The sequence below is a fragment of the Berghia stephanieae genome, chromosome 1, assembly GCF_034508935.2.
Source record: "Berghia stephanieae isolate SIO BIC M18660-M18661 chromosome 1, UCSD_Bste_1.3, whole genome shotgun sequence".
Classification (NCBI taxonomy): domain Eukaryota; kingdom Metazoa; phylum Mollusca; class Gastropoda; order Nudibranchia; family Aeolidiidae; genus Berghia; species Berghia stephanieae.
In genome coordinates, this window is record NC_088360.1 from 36587022 (window position 1) to 36593788 (window position 6767).

Consider the following 6767-nt stretch of genomic DNA (forward strand, 5'->3'; position numbering starts at 1 on the left):
CTCATTCGTCTGTCGTGTTTCAGTCATGTTGTTTTGTTGATAAAGGGGAAACCCGAAACGTCCATTTGATCTTTTTTTTTGTATATTAAATTGAAGCTTACATTCAATTTCACATTGTTATTTATTCCTTTAGAGTGTAGGAAATTAAGGACTGAGAGACTAGAATTCGAGGAAGATTTGTGGTCTCTGAAGATTTCCTAGTTTTATCTCTACCTGAGTTACTTGCTATTAGTCATCATTGATTGTTTTTCAGACTATCAAAGTCCAGATTTTTATTCAGAACCTGTTTCTATATTGCCCAATTGTTTATTTGGATAGATGTTCTCCGTTTGCCGCGTTCCTTTGAACACATTTTTTGGTCTAACGGATGGCACTCATGTTTGGATATTTGTCCCTGAATAAAAAGTCCTGCTGTCGGTGACACACATTGAGTCCTTGGAAAAGGTTTTTAATTCACATACTCTCCCAATACTCAGGTGTAAAATGAGTACCTGACATGAAAGAGCGTTTTCTCTGTCGGAAAAAAATTGTAATGCCTGACAAACGTCATAAATTCTCGTCATGCATCCTACGTGCTGCTGTTGGCTTGAGACCCATTCAATTGCGCTTTTAGCACATTAAGAGGATACGGTTCTATACGAGGGTTCATTTTTCAAAACGAAAGGATCTGTTATATTATATTGATGCATTGTCAGTAAGTACAGTGCGCATATAAGACGGGCCATCCATATAAAGCAGCCTGCGGCGCCTTCTATATTCATAGTATAATATTGTGTCAGGAATAGCTATGTATTTTTGCTAGTCCGTCTTTCTTATTGGCTTGTGTTGGATACTCAGGAAGAGTTTTTGAAGGTTAACATTTAAGTAAAACAAGTAAAACACACATACACACACATACACACACACACACACACACACACACACACAAACATAGAATGGTGCACATCAACATTGTTTGCTATTGCTAATGATGTGAAAACCTCACGTTTCCCACTAGCTTCTTAATTTTGAATATTGTCTAATAATTGACCCGATAGCTCACTTGATAGAGCACTCGCTTCACAATCAAAAAGACCGAGATCGATCCCGGGTGCCCCCCCCCCCCGTCCACTCAGAAATGATTGGGTAGCTGGTCTGTAAGATCTGGTGGAAAGTACTTTGCGATATACTCGTGTCCTACCTAAAGGAAAACAAGCAATTGCTATTGTATGTTTCACGCTATAGACACTGGGATAAACTCCGGCTCCATGGGCGGAATGGCTCTGAAGGACCACCAATTCCTCAATTATAAGATTTATTTATTCCAAGCATATCGACTCTTTTATACTAAGAAAATAGTACCTAGACCTACACTCATTAGTGTCTTTATATATTATAACGCTCACCCTTTAAACGCCTTTTCATCATCAAAATTTAACTCAACTGGTCTTTCCATCTACCTACAGACCTGTCTTCTTAGTTTCTTCCTTCTGCCTGTGCTCACACGCCTAGATGCTAGATACTAGATATCACTCACTCAGTCTCTCCCTCTCTCTCGCCGCAGTCTCTTTACTCAAGACACATCGCACACACACACAAACACACACTGACTGTACTGTACTGCACACACCACTTCTTCTTCACCGTCTTGTGTCCACCAAGCATTACAGTCACTGGCAGGTCGCGTGAAAGGGGCGGGGCTAACGTCCCCCCTGCTGACAGGCAAGTCAACTCGCCCGGCCTGGCCGAGGCTGACAGCTCATTTATTATCCACGGCCCGAGCAAGGAGGCGGGTGATTGACAGATTTAGTAGCGCCATCCACGAGTTGCGACAGCCCCTGTTGTAAAAGTGTGTGAGTGTTGACGGCAAGGCTGCTTGCTGGCTGTCTGTCCGTGGCTACTGATGTGTCTTGTGTGTTGTAGTGTCGTGCAAAGCTAGCTAAAGTTTGAAGCCACCACCACCAACCACCACCGCTACCGCCACCACCTCCAACCAACATCACCACGCATTGCCATGCGAGTGAACGTAAGAACAGTGAATAATGAATAGTGTATGGATAGATAGACTGTGAATGGAGAACATCTAGAAACGTTCGTTTTGTTCGTTCGGAGGCCTAGATTTGTGTTTGAGTCTTGAGATTCATCGGGTTGGATCTGACTGACAGTTTAGAACCGTCCATGACAGCCGAAGGATTTGCTTGTGCACGAGAATTTCTGCGATACTAAACTACCACTACAACTACTATAGGACTATTACTAAACTGTCAAGTGACAACAAGACATCACAAACAAGTTGAAGTGGAAACTTTGCAAACTGCTGCGAACTGTAATAATTTATTATCAACAGTGACCGGCACCATCCATTATTATCTGTGTTGCGCAACTTACGAAAACCGTGCGTGCATTCCTCCAGTATTTGGACTTAACTACTTACACGCCTTCGTCATCAACATGCCTCATAGAGTGACCAGTTAGCTCATCCTCGTGCTAAAATTTGTTGTCTTTTTTTGTTTGATCTTTTCAACTTTTCAAAGAGGAAAATTTTCATGAAACATTCTTCTCGGTGAAAGGAGTTTTACTACTACTAAAAGTTCTCAAAAGTTCTAGAAAAGTTAAGAAAAGTTTGTTTACCTTCTCACCAAGTGTCTATAATTTATCCATCCAGTCAAATAATCCGAGGAATTTGGATTATTTTGGAGTAAAATAAAAGTCTTCGACATGATTTCATCCAACGGGTAGGTTTGGTTCCAACGTCGGTTCCAGTCGAGCAACCATCAATACCATTGTTATTGTTATTATTATTATTGTTGTTGTTGTTGTTGCTGTTGCTGTTATGCTACAGCTACAGTCGCGGTTGATAGTTAATCTACTAGCGAGGCCTGACACAAAATTATAAATCTATATAGTTATTTGTTATGTTGTGGCTTTATATCAATATTGAAATTGTTACACACTCTATACTATGGCATTGTTGTATTCAGTGCTAGACACCAACCCATCGTAATCAGATTTCTGCCGTTCTCTGGAAAACCCCAGATTTAAAAATTTGGCCAGAAAACTCGTACTTCAACTATCGATCGATTTAAATGACCCTTATCTTGGCAAAAACTCTCAAACCTGGGACTTCGCCGAAGTCCCAGGTTTGAGAGTTTTTGCCAAGATGAGGGTCATTTAAATCGATCAATATTTGAAGGGTAAATTTTACGGCCAAATTTTTAAATATGGGTTTTTCCAGACAACGGCAGATTTATTATTGTCGTGTAATTATGGATATTATTGCGGTCGGTTATTGTTTTTCAAGTATTATCATTATTATTATTGTGGTTCGTTATAAGGTACCTATCTAGTTCTTGCTTCTCGTCCATAGGATTTCGAGGACTGTTCAGTTTATGACACGTGTGATCAAATTCTATCTATCTGGACTGGCCGGTGGATTGTAAACAACAGTCCCGACACACTATAGAGTTGTTGTTGTTGTTGTTATTGTTATAGTTGTTATAATAATAGTATTGTTGTGAATTCTCACCCCTGTGGACTATCGATAATTCGTTATTGTTTTGGAGTATATTATACACAAATCATATCGGAACAGGTTTGATGTATTGTATTTCTGTATATTTGTTTGTTTGTTTGTTTGTATGATGATGACGAGTGTTGAATATCAGCGTGTCTGAATGAATAGGTTTATCCAACTATGTTAGCATTTTAAGTCACGAGGGTCAAAGGTTGATGCTTGAAAAAATCTGTACATGAAAATAATATTTTCTTCTGTTTATTTATATTTTATATCTATAAAGTCAATTTACCTAAAGTATAAACATACACAATCAGTCACCGATACAGAATGAATTAATTGTAAAAAGTAATCATTGTTATTGAAGGCCGTCTATTCACTGACAGAAAACAAAATGTAATATTGATAGATAAGAATAAGATAAGTGTACATTTATTTCAAACTGACCAATAAATATTATTGTTTATGAAATAGATTTCAATCTTATTGAGTAAACCTGTTACGAGTCAACACAGCAGTCACTATATTTATATAGACACAGTGATGACAATGAGTTCATCCTTACAATATAGCACCAAAAAACCCCCCAAAAAACAACAACAATTAACAATCAAACAAAGAAACAAAACATAAAAACAAACAACCTCTTCTAAGAAAAGAAACAATGAAACAAAAAACAAAATAAATCAAAACAATAAGAAAAACAAACAAACAAATCCAAACAAATTAATTTTAATCCCCCAAAAATTAACAAAAAATAAGTTAATGAACTACAAACTGGCGTTTCAGCCGTCACAGAATATATAGGTATTCTAGATAAAAGACTATAATATTATATAATCGGCATGGACGAATACCTTTCGCTTCTGTTTTCTTTGTATTCTATTATTGTAAGTCATAATTTCATTAAATCTTGTATACCAAGAAGAAACATATAGCAACATTAATATGAACGTCCCTTACAAAATTGGTTTTAAGAATAATTTAAAGCTAATAAAAACATTTACAATCTCCAGTTAGACTTATTGTTAAAATTCATGAAAGCTAAAGGTCCCAAAATCTTCATAAACAAAATGGGTCATTTTCATAGTTTCTAATAATATTTAAAAATTTTATTTTGTCTTCTGGAATAGAAAGATGTAAGAACTTGCTAAAGAAAAAAAAAGATTTGCTGTTGACTAATAAACAGAACATTCTTATATAATTGTTGATGTAAAAAAAAAAAAAAATAAAGAAAGATATTTTTAAAATGAATCTAAAAACCAACCTCAGTAATAAGTAGAAGCTGATTTAAATTAGACATCTAAGCTACAGCACATATCCAGTCTAGATATGGACCTTTGAGCCGTGAACTAATTGGTGACGTCACTGTGTTTTGATTTTATATGAATTTTTGGACAAAATCTCCAAAGGGCAACAAAAAAAAAAAAGTCAAATATATAAATAAATAAGTTTATAAATAAATTTATACCTAAATGAAAACTAACTAATTAAATATATAAATTACCTACTATATAGATGTTAGTTAATATTCCAGTAAATAAATAGATAAATTAACAATCTAAAATAATAAAAAAAAATAAAAAAAATAAAAATATATATATAAGTAAATAAATAAATAGATAAATAGATAAATAAATAAATGATAAATAAATAAATAAATAAATACATTTATTAATTAATCAAAAAATGAATAAATAAACATAAATGTAACTCGACAATTGACATGTGAAATGATGTCTAGAACGGTTTTGAAAAAGGTCATTGAATCAAGATAGATACCATAAATGGATGGATCTTGTTAGAACTCCCAATGCGACCCACTTTGTCAGTGTGAATCTGGGCCTTTAATTAAAGTTGAACTTGACTGAAAGAGTTAAAGTAAGTACCGTCATCGAGGAGCGTAGTCCTTAGTGTTTGTTATTCCCTAATTTGACTTAACTTGACATAACGCCTTTCGCTTCTTAATATTCCGATAGGACGCCTCGGCTCGGCGGCCTCTCTTTTCGTCTGTGTCAATTCCTTACACTAAAAGAGAAAAATCAAACCAATCTAAAACACCCTGAAACGACGTGCCCTTATTTGCAGGTCTGATAACCCAATTCCTTGTGGGCTCATTTTGCTGAAATGAAAATCCGGTGTTCCTTCTCATAGAGGTTAGATGTCATAGTCTTCCACAATGATGTCATAGTCTTCCACAAAGATGTCATAGTCTTCCACAAAGATGTCATAGTCTTCCACAAAGATGACATAGTCTTCCACTAAGATGTCATAGTCTTCCACAAAGATGTCTTAGTCTTCCACAAAGATGTCATAGTCTTCCACAAAGATGTCATAGTCTTCCACAATTCTCTGTCCATCGCCATCTCCGACTCTGAGCAGTCCTTCATCATGCTCACAGAATAAAACGTTAGCTAGGATAGATAATAATAACCTTTACACATTTTAGAAAATAAGATTTAAAAAAAAACTTTTAGAATATTTCTTAAAATAAAGTGATCGGAGGTAAATATTCTAATGCTTAGGCTAGAAAAATATTAAATGCATAGTAAAAAACATGAAAAATAACAAATTAGGTAAAATCATCAGAAAAGACGACTAATTTTTAAAAAAATTCTCCCTCCTTTTAATTTCATTTTACTGGCATTGCAATTTGTATCATTATGTTTTCATTTTATTTCAAACACGGTGGTACTATTAGGCTTGAATCTAATGTGGGCCTTAAAGGTGGAAATGCATAAGTTCTAAGAGGCAAAGGCTAAATTACTGTGCTCATCATGCATATAGGTCTTATAAATGTAAATTAGATGTAACACCGTGTGAGGTATGAATAACTTGCACAATTGACTCTTCCGTAGGCCTGAGAGATTTCTGAAGGCAGCAACTTTAAAAAGACAAAAAAACAAAACAAAACAAAACAAAAAACAACAAAAAAAAAAAAAAAAACATTAAAAAAAAGAAAGAAAAAAACACAACTCAACTAATGTCATCACACGTCTTGTCAATTTGATATTCTGTCCGATTGAACTAAACGAAGATAATTTGGGGTTTAAAGCGACGTGTTTTTATCTGCAGGTCTGATAACCTAAATTGTTATGGTCTTATTGTTGTAATATAAATACTCTTAAAAAAACAAGCAAAGTACTTTCCACCAGATCTAACAGAACCAGCTACCCAATCACTGCTGGGTGGACGGGGGGGGGGGGGGGGGGGGGGGGTCATATATATATATATATATATATATATATTTAAAAATATCGCCTGCACCCGGGAT

The 6767-nt window shown here is 35.3% G+C and overlaps 1 protein-coding gene across 2 annotated transcripts in view; it reads left to right on the forward strand.

The window, feature by feature from the left end:
- The first annotated feature begins 1774 nt into the window (after window positions 1–1774).
- The window catches only part of LOC144973256 (homeobox protein Meis1-like), a 224562-nt gene continuing 219569 nt past the window's right edge, over window positions 1775–6767 (forward strand). For both annotated transcript variants that reach the window (XM_078915489.1, XM_078915500.1), the window contains exon 1: window positions 1775–2714. The gene's annotated coding sequence lies outside the window, so the exon portion shown is untranslated. The remainder of the gene's footprint in view (window positions 2715–6767) is intronic.